The sequence below is a fragment of the Hyla sarda genome, chromosome 6, assembly GCF_029499605.1.
Source record: "Hyla sarda isolate aHylSar1 chromosome 6, aHylSar1.hap1, whole genome shotgun sequence".
Taxonomy (NCBI): domain Eukaryota; kingdom Metazoa; phylum Chordata; class Amphibia; order Anura; family Hylidae; genus Hyla; species Hyla sarda.
The window spans coordinates 23,483,805-23,504,162 of NC_079194.1; the positions used below are offsets into that span (position 1 = coordinate 23,483,805).

The 20,358-nt window shown below is 44.9% G+C and overlaps 1 long non-coding RNA gene across 2 annotated transcripts in view; it reads left to right on the top strand.

Moving 5' to 3' along the window:
• The first annotated feature begins 607 nt into the window (after nucleotides 1-607).
• The window catches only part of LOC130275401 (uncharacterized), a 90,457-nt gene continuing 70,706 nt past the window's right edge, over nucleotides 608-20,358 (top strand). Inside the window, exons 1-2 of one of the 2 annotated variants that reach the window (XR_008844764.1) lie at nucleotides 608-811; nucleotides 19,712-19,829. This is a non-coding gene — a long non-coding RNA (uncharacterized LOC130275401). The remainder of the gene's footprint in view (nucleotides 812-19,711; nucleotides 19,830-20,358) is intronic. The other variant, XR_008844765.1, reaches the window with a different exon arrangement.

Below are 20,358 nucleotides of genomic sequence, written 5' to 3' on the forward strand. Positions count from 1 at the left end.
AGTAAACTTCATCCTCATGTGGGGAGGAAGATCTATTTTTGATCCCTTTCTAGAAATCTTAGGATTTTTTTTTTTTTTTTGTAATGTATATCTGGGACGAGACTTTCCAAAAGGTCTGATGAATGACTCGGTCCCAGTCAAAACAAATAGCAGGCACTGACCTATGGGGCAGACATCCAGGTCAGTATGTGGAACAGAGGAACCCAAGGGGGGGGGGGGGGGGGAGTGCTTTTCCTCATTTTGATAGAAAGGTTAAAGTTCACTTGGCGGCTCCATCCTACTGCAAGGAGACTTCATAAATGCTGAAGGTTAAAAGGATACTGTGAAGACAGCAGGATCTGCTCATTTTTCCATCATCGATGGCCAGGAACACCCAAAGTCAGAGGAAGATTTGTGTCCGGGAAGAAATGTTCACAGAAGCCTTGAAGAAACCAGACACAAGGGGGGGAGATTTATCAAAAATCGTGCAAAGGAAAAGATGCCCAGTTTCCCATAGCAACCAATCAGATCACTTCTTTCGTTTTTAACGAGGCCTCTGCAAAATGAAAGCAGCGATCTGATTGGTTGCTATGGGCAACTGGGCAACTTTCCCTCTGCACAGGTTTTGCTAAGTCTCCCCAAGGGGATTGTGTATAACTAATGGTTGTGGTGTTCCTATACCATATTGTAGGGAATGTTGTGTATTCGGTCACGTAGGCTTCGTCCAAAGGTCCGTTAGGATTTCGGGCAAACAAAAAAGTACAGACGGAATAATCGCTGTTATTGCTGGGAAACTAAGTGAACCCTCATAGACGCCATCACAGTACACAAGGTCAGTTGCTGGTATCCATTTGGTGACAGATCTGACCTAGGTCTTATGGCTCCATTATAAATAAAAGCCACGAGTCTTGTGTTTCTGATTGAGAAGACCCAGCTGGTGTATGGAGACTTATATTAAAGGGGTACTCCACCCCTAGACATCATGAGGGAGATTTATCAAAACCTGTGCAGAGGAAGAGTGGTGCAGTTGCCCATAGCAACCAATCAGATTGCTTCTTTCATTTTCCACAGGCCTCTTTAGAGGCCTGTGGAAAATGAAAGAAGCTATCTGATTGGTTGCTATGGGCAACTGCACCACTCTTCCTCTGCACAGGTTTTGATAAATCTCCCCCCTTGTCCCCTATCTGGCTGCGGCACCCCAGACATCCGGTGCACGGAGCGAAGTTCACTCTGTGCTGGACGGCTGGCAATGCAGGGCGGAGGCTTGTGACTTCACGGTCACGCCCAGCTCCTGATGTCATGACCACGCCCCCTCAATGCAAGTCTATGGGAGGGGGCGTGGCGGGCCGCCACGCCCCCTCCCATAGACTTGCATTGAGGGATCGTGGCCGTGACATCACGAGCCTCCAACGTTCTATGTGAACACCGGGAGCAGCAGGTAGATCGTAGTGGTCCCTTTGGATAGGGATTAGTTGTCTAGGGGCGGAGTACCCCTTTAAGGCAATGCTCCATGAGAAAAGTATTCAAATGAACTCTCTTCCAGAAGATAGAAAACTGTTCTAGTTGTAAGCAAAAGGATAATATACAAATTGTAAAGAAAAGGCTTTGGAGTCCTTGCCCCTCTTCAGTACAAAGCAGAGCACTGGTTGGCTACAGAGAGGCCTTTGATGGAGCTTGGGGAGGGGGCGCTGTTTCTCACTCGAAGAGACCCAGTTGGTGTATGGAGACTAATTTTTAGGCAATGCACCCTGGGAAATAAATATGCAAATTAGCACTCCTCCCCTGTTTATCCTATCAATTTGCTTCTCGTCGAAAACGGGATTCCAATAAATACCGTATTTTTCGCCGTATAAGGCGCACTTTTTCTTCCCCAAAACTGGGGGGGGGGGGAAGTCGGTGTGTCTTATACGGCGAATACACCATTATCACGGCGGTCCCTGCGGCCATCAACGGCTGGGACCCGCGGCTAATACAGGACATCACCGATCGCGATGATGCCCTGTATTAACCCTTCAGACGCGGCGATCAAAGCTGACCGCCACGTCTGAAGGGAAAGTGACACTAACCCGGCAGTTCAGTCGGGCTGTTCGGGACCGCCGCGATTTCACTGCGGCGGTCCTGAACAGCCCAACTGAATAGCCGGGTTAGTGCTTACAGGACACCGGGAGGAACCTTACCTGCCTCCTCGGTGTCTTCTCCGTTCAGGGATCCCCTGTATGGCCGGCGCTCTCCTTCCTCGTCATCACGTCGTCACGTACGTGCGTCGGCGTGCGTAACGACGTGATGGCGGCGACGGAGAGCGAGGATACCCGGCCGGCAGCAGAGACGTTCCGGAGCGACGGGGACACGGCGACAGCGATGGAGCGACATCCAGGGCAGCGGTGACGGGTCCGGAGCGGCGGGGACACGGGAGTATTACCTCCTATGCAGTGGTCTTCAATCTGCGGACCTCCAGATGTTGCAAAACTACAACTCCCAGCATGCCCGGACAGCCGTTGGCTGTCCGGGCATGCTGGGAGTTGTAGTTTTGCAACATCTGGAGGTCCGCAGGTTGAAGACCACTATTGGGTTCAAAATCTTTATTTTTTTAGATTTTGCACCACTAAATTGGGTGCGTCTTATACGCCGGTGCGTCCTATAGGGCGGAAAATACGGTACTAACGGGAGGAGCGGACCCCATCTACTTCTATAGCAAAACAGTTTCACCTATTGACTCAGTTCGAGATGTAGCTGCTATTTTTAGCAGACTCAAAAATAAGGGCTGTTGTGCTCTTGAAATAGCCCATACAGGGGACTCCATTCGGCCATAGAAGTAAATGGAGTCCGCTGTTCCCATTAACAGCATATGCCAGCATCCCATTTTCAGCAAGATCCGAGTTTCTTTAATATGAGTTTCCAAGTTTCTTTGATCTCCAGTAGGATCATCATCAAGGTCCTTGTCTGTTGTCCCTATAGAGCAGCAAGCTGCTTTTGGCTAAAGAGATGCCTTTTTATGCCATTCAGGTAGGGGGCGCTGCTTCTCATTGACCTGTATCTCTACATTGAGATACATTAACCCCCTTAAAGGAGTATTCCAGGATCAACTTACTCCAGAAAGTTAAACAGATTTATAAATTACTTCTATAAAAAATAAAAAAAATCGTAATCTTTCAAATAATTATCAGCTGCTGAAGTTGAGTTGTTCTTTTCTGTCTGGCAACAGTGCTCTCAGTTGACAACTCTGCTTGTCTCAGGAACTGCACAGAGTAGAAGAGATTTGCTATGGGGATTTGCTTCTACTCTGGACAGTTCCCGAGACAGGTGTCATCAGAGAGCACTTAGACAGAACAGAAGAACTCAACTTCAGCAGCTCATAAGTACTGAAAGAATTAAGATTTTTTAATAGAAGTAATTTACAAATCTGTTTAGCTTTCTGGAGCCAGTTGATATATATATATATATATATATATATATATACATATATATATATATATATATATATATATATATATATATATATATAAAGTTTTTTCCTGGATAACCCCTTTAAATAAGAACCTGCAGAACTCTAGTGGAGTCTTCATTTTCTCCGTGACAGTGCCAATCATTCATCTGCCCTATTATCGGAAAATATACGGCGAGTACCAGAGGTATAATGGTGGGTCTGGGTGATTGGAAGAACAGAACAGAATATGGGAGATATGGCGAGGTTGATAGACTCCATACAAAAAGAGAGGAAGCAGAATAAAGGGTTGTGCAATGAGGTGTAGAATGTAGCGAAAGAATGGTGCGAGGCGTTGGTGCACCCCAATAATAAGCCAAATGTTTTAAATTGTGCTCCCAAAACAGTGACCCCTATAAAAAGGCTCCCAGATCCGGTGAGGGGAAACACACAATAGATAAACCTCTTCTGCAAAAAAGTCACCAGATACCGAATTTATGCAAAATTGCATAAATAAAGATTTACACAATTGTGCTTAAATTTGGTATCAAGTGTTTTTAATTGCGATGGGTAGTGCAAGACTTACGGTACTTACCTATAAATAGGAGTGGCCCATCCTTAGAGGATTACTTAGTGGGAGCAGGAGCGCCCACTCATTTCCCTTTACAAGTCACGGTCACTTACTAGTGGAAGTTTTCATTCAATTTGGTTGACCATACGCTTAACGAGAACCTGTAAATGTAGCCTCATATGGTTCTTTGGATCGGCCATGGAGAGACGCACGCCGGGATGTTGGGACTGTACAGTACCCAGGGACTTCCACACATCTATTTCTAAGAGATGGGCTCATGCACATGTTGCAGTATTTGTACAATCGTCTTGGTCACTGTATTGCCCGATGTGGAAATAATTTTCATTTGGATCTAAAGAACGGGCATGAGTTCAACTTTTCAGATCCAGTGAAACCTCTTTGAGCAGACCCCCTCACATTCCATCCAACAGTAGTCTTCTATGGGGAGGTCTTCTCAAAGAAAATGGCCAATGTGAATAATGTATCGTTTGTCTTACTGAAATGCTTCATTTAAAGGGGTGCTCCGCCCCTAGACATCTTATCCCCTGGCAATGCGGGGCAGAGGCTCGTGATGTCACTGTAACGCCCTGCTCGTGACGTCATGGCCACAACTCCTCAATGCAAGTCTATGAACTCTAAATGAATGTCAGGTGCAGCATGGAGATCGTAGGGGTCCCCAGCTGCGGGACCCCCACAATCAGACACCTTATCCCCTATCCTTTGGATAGGGTATAAGATTTCTAGAGGCGGAGTACCCCTTTATATTTTTATTCTGAAATTATTCCCACCAATTTAGACTTAAAGGGGTACTCCACTGGAAAACATTATTATTATTTTTTAAATTAACTGGTGCAAGAAAATTAAACAGATTTGTAAATTACTTCTATTTAAAAATCGTAATCCTTCCAGTACTTATTAGCTGCTTTATGCTCCAGATAAAGTTATTTTCTTTTTGAATTTCCTTTCTGCCTGACCACAGTGCTCTCTGCTGACACCTCTTTCCACTTTGGGAACTGTCCAGAGTAAGAGCAAATCCCCATTGCAAACCTATCCTGCTCTGGACAGTTCCTGATATGGACAAAGGTGTCAGCAGAGAGCACTGTGGTCAGACAGAAAGGAAATTACAAAGAAAAAGAACTTCCTCTGGAGCATACGGCAGCTGAAAAGTACTGGACGGGTTCATATTTTTTAATAGAAGTAATTTACAAATCTGTTTAACTTTCTGGCACCAGTTGATTTAAAGGGTACCTCTCATCAAATAAACTTTTGATATATTTTAGATTAATGAATGTTGAATAACTTTCCAATAGCATGTTAATGAAAAATATGCTTCTTTCTATTGTATTTTTCCCGATCAGACCTGTCAGCAAGCATTTCTGACTCATGCTGGAGTCCTAAACACTCAGAGCTGCCAGCCTGCTTTGTTCACAGCCAAACAGGCTGTGAACAAAGCAGGCTGGCAGCTCTGAGTGTTCTCCTTTGTGAACAAAGCAGACTGGCAGCTCGTAGTATTTAGGACTCCAGCAAGAGTCCGAAATGCTTGTTGCCAGGACTGGTAGGGAGACCCCTAGTGGTCATTTCTTCAAAGTGGAAAATTAGACAGAAAGAAGCATATTTTTTAATAACATGTAATTGTGAAGTTATTCTGCATACATTAATCTATAATATATCAAAAGTTTTTTTGATGAGAGGTACCCTTTAAAGGAACATTTTTTCCAGTGGAGTATCCCTTTAAGTTTGGCCTAGAAATAGCTGCAATAAGGTAGCGTACCGCAGATATTTCTAGGCCAAACTTTTTTTTTTGTCTTTATTTAAAAGAATTCCGCATGACTGAACAGTACGTGTGCGGCCTCCGATTCCATAGTGAAAATCTGAGATTGGAAAGACGCTTGAAAGGCTACGAAGGGCACACCGGGAGTACGGGAACGCACGCCGTAGAGGCAAGCTGTGTTTGTTGCAATAGTTGTTGTTGTGAGTCACAACCTTCTAGATTAACTCCTCCGGTGACCTTGCAGAACAGAGCCTGGGGCACAGTAGTGTCTCACCAGTCTCCGAGTGACTCTGTAACATACTGTCTCTGCGGCGGAAATGTTTTTTAATAGGTTTTGTGGGAAAGGCTTGGCCTGCCTTCCCATCTGTACCTTCTGCTGGTTGCAGCCTCAAAACAGCCCTTGATGCCACACAACATTACGTTGAATTATTTAGACTGGTAAATCTTTCTGCACTGCACATCTTTAGTCCATCTGTTAAGCCAGAGCTCGATTTTTTTCCTATATATTCATAGAGGCATCTGCTGGAGGCCCTTTTTTTTTATTTATATATTTTTTATTCCCGGCTTCTTCTTTATTCATGATTTCTGGTGGCTGCACGACTTAAAGGTGCACCCTCATTTATTCAGCCTTTCCATTTTCCTAGGACATTGACACTGACCTGTACATCTCGCGTTCAGGAAGCCTGTCCTTATGCTTTACACTGTGTCAGCTCTTTCTCGCTTTGACACAAGTTTCTCTGGCAGACGAGATTAACACCGGCTCGGACCTGGCACTTAAATTGACACTTAAGAGCGGCTAAAATAGCACCCGGACAGAGATTAATAAATACTAACATATTGTGTCTGACAAGTCATTTTTTACTTCTACTACTACTCCATATAACGTTTTACATCTGTCCACGTAACCTAAACCTGACCTGTTTCTACTCCTGACATTCTTCTATAATGCCACTCAATGCTTCCTACTAAAACTTTTGCTCTTATTAATTGCCTTGTGTGACCCCGAACCAAAACTCATTAAAACTCAAACCCCCAATCTTGTAGATATCTGTTGGTCCTACTATAGCAAAAGAGAACTTTTCATAGAACTTCTAGAAAAAGGCAACAACATGAGAGCTATACTGGCACTGCTGTACTATTAGACTCCGGCCTTACTGGCACTGCTGTACTATTAGACTCCGGCCTTACTGGCTCTGCTGTACTATTTGACTCCGGCCTTACTGGCACTGCTGTACTATTAGAATGCGGCCTTACTGGCACTGCTGTGCTATTAGACTCCGGCCTTACTGGCACTGCTGTACTATTAGACTCTGGCCTTACTGGCACTGCTGTACTATTAGACTCCGGCCTTACTGGCACTGCTGTACTATTAGACTCCGGCCTTACAGGCACTGCTGTACTATTAGACTCCGGCCTTACCGGCACTGCTGTACTATTAGACTCCGCCCTTACTGGCACTGCTGTACTATTAGACTCCGGTCTTACTGGAACTGCTGTACTATAAGACTCCGGCCTTACTGGCACTACTGTACTATTAGACTCCGGCCATAATGGCACTACTGTACTATTAGACTGCGGCCTTACTGGCACTACTGTACTATTAGACTCCGGCCTTACTGGAACTGCTGTACTATTAGACTCCGGCCTTACTGGCACTGCTGTACTATTAGACTGCGGCCTTACTGGCACTACTGTACTATTAGACTCCGGCCGTACTGGCACTGCTGTACTATTAGACTCCGGCCTTACTGGCACTGCTGTACTATTAGACTCCGGTCTTACTGGCACTGCTGTACTATTAGACTCTGGCCTTACTGGCACTGCTGTGCTATTAGACTCCGGCCTTACTGGCACTGCTGTACTATTAGACTCCGGTCTTACTGGCACTGCTGTACTATTAGACTCTGGTCTTACTGGCACTGCTGTACTATGAGACTCCGGCCTTACAGGCACTGCTGTACTATTAGACTCCGGCCTTACCGGCACTGCTGTACTATTAGACTCCGCCCTTACTGGCACTGCTGTGCTATTAGACTCCGGCCTTACTGGCACTGCTGTACTATTAGACTCCGGCCTTACTGGCACTGCTGTACTATTAGACTCCGGCCATAATGGCACTACTGTACTATTAGGCTCCGGCCTTACTGGCACTGCTGTACTATTAGACTCTGGTCTTACTGGCACTGCTGTACTATTAGACTCTGGTCTTACTGGCACTGCTGTACTATTAGACTCCGGCCTTACTGGCACTGCTGTACTAATAGGCTCCGGCCTTACTGGCACTGCTGTACTATTAGACTCTGGCCTTACTGGCACTGCTGTACTATTAGACTCCGGCCTTACAGGCACTGCTGTACTATTAGACTCCGGCCTTACCGGCACTGCTGTACTATTAGACTCCGCCCTTACTGGCACTGCTGTACTATTAGACTGCGGCTTTACTGGCACTGCTGTACTATTAGACTCCGGTCTTACTGGAACTGCTGTACTATAAGACTCCGGCCTTACTGGCACTACTGTACTATTAGACTCTGGCCTTACTGGCACTGCTGTACTATTAGACTCCGGCCATAATGGCACTACTGTGCTATTAGACTCCGGCCTTACTGGCACTGCTGTACTATTAGACTGCGGCCTTACTGGCACTACTGTACTATTAGACTCCGGCCGTACTGGCACTGCTGTACTATTAGACTCCGGCCTTACTGGCACTGCTGTACTATTAGACTCTGGTCTTACTGGCACTGCTGTACTATTAGACTCCGGCCTTACTGGCACTGCTGTACTATTAGACTCCGGTCTTACGGGCACTGCTGTACTATTAGACTCCGGCCTTACAGGCACTGCTGTACTATTAGACTCCGGCCTTACCGGCACTGCTGTACTATTAGACTCCGCCCTTACTGGCACTGCTGTACTATTAGACTCCGGTCTTACTGGCACTGCTGTACTATTAGACTCCGGTCTTACTGGCACTGCTGTACTATTAGACTCCGGCCTTACTGGCACTGCTGTGCTATTAGACTCCGGCCTTACTGGCACTGCTGTACTATTAGACTCCGGCCTTACTGGCACTGCTGTACTATTAGACTCTGGTCTTACTGGCACTGCTGTACTATTAGACTCCGGCCTTACCGGCACTGCTGTACTATTAGACTCCGCCCTTACTGGCACTGCTGTACTATTAGACTCCGGTCTTACTGGCACTGCTGTACTATTAGACTCCGGCCTTACTGGCACTGCTGTACTATTAGACTCCGGCCATAATGGCACTACTGTACTATTAGGCTCCGGCCTTACTGGCACTGCTGTACTATTAGACTCTGCTCTTACTGGCACTGCTGTACTATTAGACTCTGGTCTTACTGGCACTGCTGTACTATTAGACTCCGGCCTTACTGGCACTGCTGTACTAATAGGCTCCGGCCTTACTGGCACTGCTGTACTAATAGGCTCCGGCCTTACTGGCACTGCTGTACTATTAGACTCCGGCCTTACTGGCACTGCTGTACTATTAGGCTAGGTTCAGACTACAGAATTTCTGCCTGCAATTCCGCTTTGAAATTGCAGACAGAAATCCCGCTTACTAAAATGTATAGTGTAGTGAATGGGTTTTCCGTTCACAAATTCACACTTTTTGAAGAAGAATTTGCGAATGGAAAATCCACTTAAAAATTTCCTCCTCAAGAATGGTGGTGCTTATTCTTCAGGTGGAAATACTTGCGGAACACATTGCAGTCTATTGGGGACTGCAATGTCCGCGTGGTGCTAGCGCCGACCGATTCAGTTGGCGCTGTCCGCACTCGGAATCTCTAGACGGAAATTTTCCGTCGGTAGATTAGGTAGTGTGAACCTAGCCTAAGGGTCTATTCACACGGCAGAATATCTGCTTGCGGAATTCCGCCTCAAATTAAAGGCCAGAGACTTCTATGGGATTCCGCACTCCCATTCACACTTGCGGAATTCCAGTAGCGGAATGTTTTCCACCGGAATACCCCTTTAATGCATTCGTATTTCAAAGAACAGTTCCACTTTTAGAGATTTTCCCAATTCCAGACTTAAATGTTACAACTAAAAGAAACTTTACTGACAGAAGAATTACAATACTCGCAGATCGGCGACGAATGTGAAGATACCACCAGGTGCTTCCTGCAAAGCCCATTCATAACCAACCAGAAATAACCTTAATTTTTTTTGGAACGTAGAGCTGCTCTGGTTTAGGTTTATTTCGCAATTTTTGGACCTGATAACAATAGTTTATCTCATACAGATGAGTTACAATAAATTTGGGTTATTTCCAGTGTAAGTCCCCTCAGAGCTACATTCGTGTGCACCTGCACTGTCTCAGCCTCACAAATCTGATGTTTTCCTTTCAATGGTGCCGGAGCCCCTCTGTTTACTCAGCCGTATTTGAGGTCCAAGTTCCTTCCGCATATTTTTTTGGCCCTAAAAGAGAATAAATCTCAGAAGAGGGAAGTGAAAACAAAAAAAAAACATTGACTTAGGAAGAAATCTCCTCTCTATAAGATAATGGGTACTTGGCTTCAGAAGAACCCGGCTCGCGGCGCTGATCGACCAGACAGGTAAATGGACTTGAAAGAGGATTTATTATCCAGAATGCAACGCGTTTCGCTGCGCATGTGCAGCTTCCTCAGGCAGATGCCTGAGGAAGCTGCGCATGCACAGCGAAACGCGTGGCTTTCTGGGTCCAAACAATCTTATTCTATGGAGCGCTTACTTCCTTGTCTCTCTATAAGATGACCTGTCTGCTCTTTTTAGTAACGTTTTTTGTATTCTCCATAAAATAACAATTATTCGGTATCTTTTTGTACAACTCTACATTTGGCAGTTCCTTTCTTATTCCTTTTGGAAATGTATGAAAAATTGGAATTTGGATGTTACCCTTCTCCTCTCCATCGAGGCCTGTCCTTACAGTACATACCGTATTTTTCGCCGTATAAGACGCACTTTTTCTTCCCCAAAACTGGGGGGGTAAAGTTGGTGCGTCTTATACGGCGAATACACACACCTATCGCGGCGGTCCCTGCGGCCATCAATGGCCGGGACCCGCGGCTAATACAGGACATCACCGATGGCGGTGATGCCCTGTATTAACCCTTCAGACGTGGCGATCAAAGCTGACCGCCGCGTCTGAAGGGAAAGTGACACTAACCCGGCTGCTTAGTCGGGCTGTTCGGGACCGCCGCGGGGAAATGGCGGCGTCCCGAACAGCTTACAGGACCTTACCTGCCTCGGTGTCTGCTCCGGGATCCCCTGCTTAGCCGGCGCTCTCCTTCGACGTCATCATGCCGTCCCGTCATCCAATAGGAGCGGCGTGCGTAACGACGTGATGACGGTGACGGAGAGCATGGATCCCGGGGAAGAAGACATCCGGAGAGTCGGGGACACCCCGGGGACGCGGCGACAGCGATGGAGCGACATCCAGGGCAGCGGTGACGGGTCCGGAGCGGCGGGGACACATGAGTTCTACCTCCTATCCAGTGAACTTCAACCTGCGGACCTCCAGATATTGCAAAACTACAACTCCCAGCATGCCCGGACAGCCAACATCTGGAGGTCAGGAGGTTGAAGACCACTGTTGGGTTCAGAATCTTTATTTTTTAGATTTTGCGTCCTATAGGGCGAAAAATACGGTAAATGCCAAAATTCTAACTAGAGTAGCGGTCCTTATTTGACCAACCATGGTCTGAATCTAGACTGGGGACATCAGCTGTTTGGACCCCAAATACCTGCATTTATAGATACATTGTAGTGGGCAGTGTCTGATTGGATTTAGGGATTTAAAGGGGTACTCCGATGGAAAACAATTTTTTTTAAATCAACTGGTGCCAGAAAGTCAGACAGATTTGTTAATTACTTCTATATAAAAATGTTAATCCTTCCAGTACTTATCAGCTTCTCTATGCCCCAGAGGAAGTTGTGTAGTTATTTCCAGTCTGATCACAGTGCTCTCTGCTGACACCTCTGTCCGTGTCAGGAACTGTTCAGAGCAGGAGCAAATCCCCATAGAAAACCTGCTGCTCTGGACAGTTCCTGACATGGACAGAGGTGTCAGCAGAGAGCACTGTGGTCAGACTGGAAAGAACTACACAACTTCTTCTGGGGCATAGAGAAGCTGGTAAGTACTGGAAGGATTAAGATTTTTAAATAGAAGTAATTTACAAATCTGTTTAACTTTCTGGGACCAGTTGATTTGTTTTTCAACCTGAGTACCACTTTAAGAAATTTGGTTGAGCATGCACGCTGCCGTTCCATTCACTCGGGGGACTATTGACCTTCGTTCTCATGATCAGCAGGGTCGAGCCACCACCTATCAGCTAGTTATCACCTATTATTTACATCTTTAATACATTATTATCTATGGATTAATTTTAAGGTCTGTATTTTTCACCAATAATATTAAAACTTGATGAACATCAGTGGTCTCAAACTGTGGCTCTCCAGATGTTGCAAAACTTCAACTCCCAGCATGCCCGGACAGCCGTTGGCTGTCCGGGCATGCTGGGAGTTGATGTTTTGCAACATCTGGAGGGCCACAGTTTGAGACTACTGATATAAAAAGTTCAACACAGTCAGGGCCAGTTCTGCCTATAGGCAAAATAGGCAGCTGCCTAGAGCGCCCTGTTGATGGGGGGCGCCGCTCTGCGTGCTGTAAGAAAGTTAGTAGCCAGCCAACATCCAAAGCACCTGAGGCTCATCCGAAGCACCCACCCAGCCAGTGTGTAAAAAGGCGGAGCCAATGGGCGGGGTCACGGGGCGGCAAAATTAGCTTTCACCTAGGGTGGCAAAAATCCTTGCACCAGCCCCGAACACAGTTTGAAAACATTAAAAGAAAGTCAGGGGTTATAGTGGGGGTAAACCGGATTACCAGGATGTGCAGTCCGGTTCGGAGATACCCTCGTATATGCGGCATACCCAGCATCGCTCCCTCTATTCCCTCTGCAAACCCCGTGCTCATATGGGGGAAGGGGTGTCATGAATTTTCATGAGGTGGATGGGCATTTCGGTGTAGGGATGCTGGGTATGCCAGGTCCCGCCTCCATTGCCAGCCATTACAAGATTAGCAATGCCGGCTTATACAAGGGTATCTCCGGAACCAGACTGCGGATCCGGGTAAGTGATACCTCATTGTAATCCAGTTCACCCGCACTATAACCCTGTGTTTTGGGTTTAGTGCAGGTGAACCGGCTGTCATTTTCCCTTTAACAAGAAGACATCTTTACTCTTCTTGTCCAGTTTGGACCTTCACCTCACTGCAGACCCAGGTACCACTGTGCTGACCTAGTGCGGCATACTATAGCCTGCCCATCCTGTGTGGCAGGTTTTGCCTTCAGTGTCCGTCTTGGGCCCACTACCCAGGACTCAGTATATTATATTGTTATGCCATTGTTTTTATTCTAGAATGTTCTATGTTACTGTTTCTTTAAGTCTGTAAGCAGAGAAGGTGCAGAGTGTATCAGGTGACCTGTCTGCCCCAATGGGAATACTCCAAATTGCCCTGTATATAGTGTAGGGGGGTAGGAGCTGCCCAGAGTAGTTTCAGTCTAGCTTCAGTGCTAGTTGTGAGCTAAACTCCTGAGGTACAGTGTGGAGAAGCCAGAGAGAAGTGTGAGGTGATCTGAGGAGGCCTCAAGCTAATCAGAAGTCTAAACCTGCAACCACGCATCTTCTAAGGAAAATCCCCAACGCTCTGGTGAACGTCAAAGCCTAGCGCTAAGCACTAAACCATGGGGAAGAAAAGCAGTAGTTTTCAATCAGTCAGTCTGCAGCATCAAAGTCAGTCACCATACAGCACAGCACAAACAACTACAAGTCCCAGAAAGGCAATAGGCTTCCAAGGTTTACTGTGCACCTCCCTTTGCACCAATCTATACTGTAAAGGAATTACCATCTATCCTGCCTCAGTAAAGACAGTTATCCGTAACCTTGTATCAAAGTATTGATTGCCCCGTGCCTGGCCCAGTAGAATCTGTCTCCAACCTCGGACCGTGTATAGGCTAACGGTGCCCTGGCGTCACGAGAAGATTAATTTCACGTCATCCATCCCGTAGACACCACAACTTCTTTACTAAAACTAGTTTAATAAGCTTCTTTTAGAGGGTCATGGTAGATAAGGATTATATATTCTTACAGTCATAGCTGCTTTCGAGGTAAGAAGTGTCCGGTCTGGGGTTTGAATGCCTTCTTTTGGTCTAGTCTCAGGTCCTAATCCATTTTACAGGTGGCCTTTGGGGTCTGAATGAGGAGTTTCATCTCTGGGATCTGAATCCGTTTAGTGGTCTCATCTGGGGTCTGAATACATTTTAACATGTAATTAGGGTCTGAAAAAGTTTAGTTTTCTATGGTCTTATACAATTTTGAAATCTGATTTACAATAATAAACAAACATAAAAAAGATGATACCTTGACTGTTAGTGACCAGGTTGGACAAACCCATGTCTGCGGACCTTTACAAAACTTGGGTCCAGATAAGGATAATACAGTACAGCGATCCCTCAACTTACAATGGCCTCAACATACAATAGTTTCAACATACAATGGTCTTTTCTGGACCATTGTAACTTGAAAACAGACTCAACATACAATGTACGGACAGTCCAGATCTGTGAAACGTGTCACAACTGCAGGAACTGACCAATCAGAATGGCCAATCACTGGTAAATCACCTCCATTACTGAAGTGCATGCACTGACTGGTGTCTGGTCGCGCCCCCTACAGTAAAGGGAGGAACTACAAGTTCTGTACTACTCCTTACCTGTGCCAGGATTAGCTGCTCCTTTTGGACACCAAGTAAAGATGGCTCCATTTGGGACACTCGGTGTACTGTATAGGACTCCTGTCCTCTACATAAACCATTGTTTCCCAACCCGGGTGCCTCCAGCTGTTGCAAAACTACAACTCCCGGCATGCCCGGACAGCCAACGGCTGTCCGGGCATGCTGGGAGTTGTAGTTTTGCAACAGCTGGAGGCACCCTGGTTGGGAAACACTGACATAGACAGATCTTTCTTACTTTTATATGTAAGGATTTGCTTTATCTATATTCGCTATCTACTTATTTTTCTTTAATCCTCACTTTTTCCTATTTTTGGATGACATTTTGTTGGCCTCAGAACCAATTACCAGGTTTCCATAGAGTTCTGGTCTCAACATACGATAGTTTCATTATACAATGGTCGTCCTGGAACCGATTATTATTGTAACTTGAGGGACCGCCGTATATTCTTTGTGCCAACTACTCCTGTTCACTTTTTCTTTGTGTGTTTCCAAACAAGCCAAAAACAAAAGCATAAAGCTAAAATTGTTGACCAAACGCGATGGCCTTTTCCTGGATTCTATAAAGAAATATCCTCTTTGCTCCCTATTTCTATTGCAATTATTGATTTAAAAAAATAAATAAAAAAAGCCAGATTTTGGCAAAAAAAAAAAAAAAAACATAAAAAATACTAGAAAAGGGCATTTTGGTGCAGCTGCTATTCAAGGTCGACACCTCATGGAATTAGAGCCAACCCAAAGCGTCGTAGGATATAAAAACATCTCTTGTCATTTTTAGATGACTTAATAAGACAACTTCTCGAAGAAATATGGCTAAGACAATGAAGTTGTACATGACCGAGCGTCTTCCCTCTGCGGCACCGAGGCTCTCCGCATGTCCGGGCATGCTGGGAGTTGATGTTTTGCAACATCTGGAGGGCCACAGTTTGAGACTACTGATATAAAAAGTTCAACACAGTCTGGGCCGGTTCTGCCTATAGGCAAAATAGGCAGCTGCCTAGAGCGCCCTGTTGATGGGGGGCGCCGCTCTGCGTGCTGTAAGAAAGTTAATAGCCAGCCAACATCCAAAGCACCTGAGGCTCATCCGAAGCACCCACCCAGCCAGTGTGTAAAAAGGCGGAGCCAATGGGCGGGGTCACGGGGCGGCAAAATTAGCTTTCACCTAGGATGGCAAAAATCCTTGCACCAGCCCCGAACACAGTTTGAAAACATTAAAAGAAAGTCAGATTTTGGCAAAAATACTAGAAAAGGGCATTTTGGTGCAACTGCTATTCAAGGTCGACACCTCATGGAATTAGAGCCAACCCAAAGCGTCGTATGATATAAAAACATCTCTTGTCATTTTTAGATGAATTAATACGACAACTTCTCGAAGAAATATGGCTAAGACAATGAAGTTGTACATGACTGAGCGTCTTCCCTCTGCTGCACCGAGGCTCTCCGCATGGCGTGCAGAAAGTGCGGCGCTGCTTTAGCATGTGACATTAGTCTGGGTGCCAAGCTTAGGCTTATACTTGGCAGCACAAGAGTCTCCCGTGGATCAGTCTTGCTGCTTAGAATAATATTTCATATGTAAATTCTACTCCTTTCCAATGATGTCACAGGGGCTCGCTATTCCCCTCCACCCCCTGGCTGCTGGAATGAGCAGATGTGTTTGTCCCTTATGTTAAAATTGTGGAGCAAATGCTTAGACTGAGAGCCAAGACTATCACTCACTGCTGTAATATAGTGGATTGTGGTGCCGCACCTCTACTACCTGCACATCACAACCGCTCAGTGTCACAAAGACAGATTGTAAGAAAACACCTGAAAATCTTATCCACATCTCGGGGCGAGGAATTGTTTAGTAACTTGACCATTTTACCAATATGAGTCTCATGGAGAAGAGATAAAATGGAGGCGCAGCTCATAAGAACTACTGAGATTACAGCTGCTGTTTTCCATGTCCGGGTAATAAAATGAAGTGAAGGGATCTGGTTGGATGTTGTGGGCCGTTTACCTACTTTTCATCTAAAACTTAGGGCAAAATAGTGGCTGAAAATATCGTAAAGATAAGATTAAGATTTAACAACTTTGTATTACACAGGGTGCGGGGACTGAAATTGATCTGGTCTCAAGTTGAATAATTGATGGTATTGCATAGAATGAGCAACAGTTATATCTCCCGATCTTCTATGTGTCAGTTATATCTCCCGATCTTCTATGTGTCAGTTATATCTCCCGATCTTCTATATGTCAGTTATATCTCCCGATCTTCTATGTGTCAGTTATATCTCCCGATCTTCTATGTGTCAGTTATATCTCCCGATCTTCTATGTGTCAGTTATATCTCCCGATCTTCTATGTGTCAGTTATATCTCCCGATCTTCTATGTGTCAGTTATATCTCCCGATCTTCTATGTGTCAGTTATCTCTCCTGATCTTCTATGTGTCAGTTATATCTCCCGATCTTCTATATGTCAGTTATATCTCCCGATCTTCTATGTGTCAGTTATATCTCCCGATCTTCTATGTGTCAGTTATATCTCCCGATCTTCTATGTGTCAGTTATATCTCCCGATCTTCTATGTGTCAGTTATATCTCCCGATCTTCTCTGTGTCAGTTATATCTCCCGATCTTCTATGTGTCAGTTATATCTCCCGATCTTCTATGTGTCAGTTATATCTCCCGATCTTCTATGTGTCAGTTATATCTCCCGATCTTCTATGTGTCAGTTATATCTCCCGATCTTCTATGTGTCAGTTATATCTCCCGATCTTCTATGTGTCAGTTATCTCTCCTGATCTTCTACATGTCAGTTATATCTCCCGATCTTCTACATGTCAGTTATATCTCCCGATCTTCGATGTGTCAGTTATATCTCTCGATCTTCTACATGTCAGTTATATCTCCTGATCTTCTATATGTCAGTTATATCTCCTGATCTTCTATGTGTCAGTTATATCTCCTGATCTTCGATGTGTCAGTTATCTCTCCCGATCTTCTATGTGTCAGTTATCTCTCCCGATCTTCTATATGTCAGTTATCTCTCCTGATCTTCTATGTGTCAGTTATATCTCCCGATCTTCTATATGTCAGTTATATCTCCCGATCTTCTATGTGTCAGTTATATCTCCTGATCTTCGATGTGTCAGTTATCTCTCCTAATCTTCGATGTGTCAGTTATCTCTCCTGATCTTCTACATGTCAGTTATATCTCCCGATCTTCTACATGTCAGTTATATCTCCTGATCTTCTACATGTCAGTTATATCTCCCGATCTTCTACATGTCAGTTATATCTCCCGATCTTCTACATGTCAGTTATCTCTCCCGATCTTCTACATGTCAGTTATATCTCTCGATCTTCTACATGTCAGTTATATCTCCTGATCTTCTATATGTCAGTTATATCTCCTGATCTTCTATGTGTCAGTTATATCTCTCGATCTTCTACATGTCAGTTATATCTCCTGATCTTCTATGTGTCAGTTATATCTCCTGATCTTCGATGTGTCAGTTATCTCTCCTGATCTTCTATATGTCAGTTATATCTCCCGATCTTCGATGTGTCAGTTATCTCTCCTGATCTTCTATATGTCAGTTATATCTCCCGATCTTCTACATGTCAGTTATCTCTCCCGATCTTCTATATGTCAGTTATATCTCCTGATCTTCGATGTGTCAGTTATATCTCCTGATATTCGATGTGTCAGTTATATCTCCCGATCTTCTATATGTCAGTTATCTCTCCCGATCTTCTATATGTCAGTTATCTCTCCTGATCTTCGATGTGTCAGTTATCTCTCCTGATATTCGATGTGTCAGTTATATCTCCTGATCTTCGATGTGTCAGTTATATCTCCTGATCTTCTGTGTCAGTTATATCTCCTGATCTTCGATGTGTCAGTTATATCTCCTGATCTTCGATGTGTCAGTTATATCTCCTGATCTTCGATGTGTCAGTTATATCTCCTGATCTTCTGTGTCAGTTATCTCTCCTGATCTTCGATGTGTCAGTTATCTCTCCTGATATTTTATGCAACAATTATCTCTCACAATCTTCTATCCGAAAATGATCTTTCTCGATCTTCTATGTGACAGTTGTCTCTTTTAATCTTCCATTCAACAGTTATCTTTCCCGACCTTCCATCCGACAGCTATTTCTCCTACTCTTCCTATACACAGAAAAGGTGATATACATAGAAGAATGGGGGCCACAGAGAAAATATCAAAATGGGCCTCCTATAATGGAATCTGATTTTGTCCCCGAGGATAGAAAGGCCTGGTGTTTATTTTCTTTCACTTTTATGACCCATTGATCAATACCCCTCCCCCCCCCCCCCCCTCCCCCATTAAAGGGGTTCTCCACTGGCTAGCGTTCGGAACATTTAGTTCCAAACACTGTGTGTGCACTTCCGAGGTTGGCCATGCCGCCTTGTGACGTCACAATGGGGGTGGCTGACACCTGCAGCGCTCGCACAGAATTCGGAACTAAATGTTCCGAACACTGGCCAGTTTAGAACCCCTTTAATTTGCTGACAATGCAGATAACTGGAGAGGGGAGATCTGTATTTTTTTTTTTTTTAACAATTAAAAAAGGAATGGGACCAACCAGGATGGGACCCCCTCTTCCCAACTAGCATGGTGCACCCTCTCCCCAACCAGGATGGGGCCGCCAATCTCCAACAAGGAATGGGGCCACCTCTCCCAAGCCCCATAGCAGCCGCATGATCTGCCACGGTTACATACACCCTTGATGGGTGAGAAGATTTATGTTGAACTTTGAACGCAAAAATTTGGCACAAAATAGTAAGAATAAAATATACGTAAGCTTCCTACCATCCAGACCGGCTCAGATTTCACATAATGAATGGATGAGACATATGAGCTAATGTAACACATCATGTCCATAGTCATTAATTCTGTCCTGACCACACCTCTCGTATGTAACACTTTGTACAAAACCCTACAGATGGGGCTGGGGGAATTATTCTGGAGGATGAGTGACAGCACCCTCTGTGCTTACAGAACACTGGACACCGGCCAAATTAATTCAACAGCTTCGGAATATCAACCGCTACCAAAAATGAGCATTTCAAGGCTTTAGAATTGTGTTTTTTAATTAAGTTTTTAGAGTTGATTTAATTATTTATTAACTTTTTTTTTACTTGTTTTCTTCACTTTTCATTTCAGCAGTTTTCAGATGCCGCTCAAGGTCCTCAAGGTGAATGCTATTGAGGCGGCACACAAAAATTCAGCATCGGTATCCCGGTATGCCCTACATTCTAGACATGCACGGGGCATGGGTCAGGTAGTGCTAAGTCAAATCATTATAATCATATAATATGGTGAACCTCTCCAAAAGACCACCTCTCTGAGAAGAGCACCCCCTTATCTAGACCAGATTTTGTTTAATGTGTACCTGTCATTTGCACAAACTTTTTATATAATGTAGACAATAAATAACATTATATGTATTTTTTGTAACATACGTTAGTTAAAAAATGTGTACATGTTTGTGTAAAAAAATGCTGTCTTGCCCCCTGCAGCTATTTCCTGTGTGTCTGTGCAGAGACAGAGTGTGTGCGGGGAAAGCAGGGCTCTGCGCAGGCTCAAGGCTTGTCAATGAACCTGCTATGTGAGCCAGGGGCACATCAAAGAGCCTCAGTGCCCAGAGCCCTGCTTGTCCTTAGCTTACAGAGCCCTGCTTGTCCTCAGTGTACAGAGCCCTGCTTGTCCTCAGTGTACAGAGCTCTGCTTGTCCTCCGTGTACAGAGCCCCGCTTGTCCTCAGTGTACAGGGCCCTGATTATCCTCAGTGCACAGAGCCCTGCTTGTCCT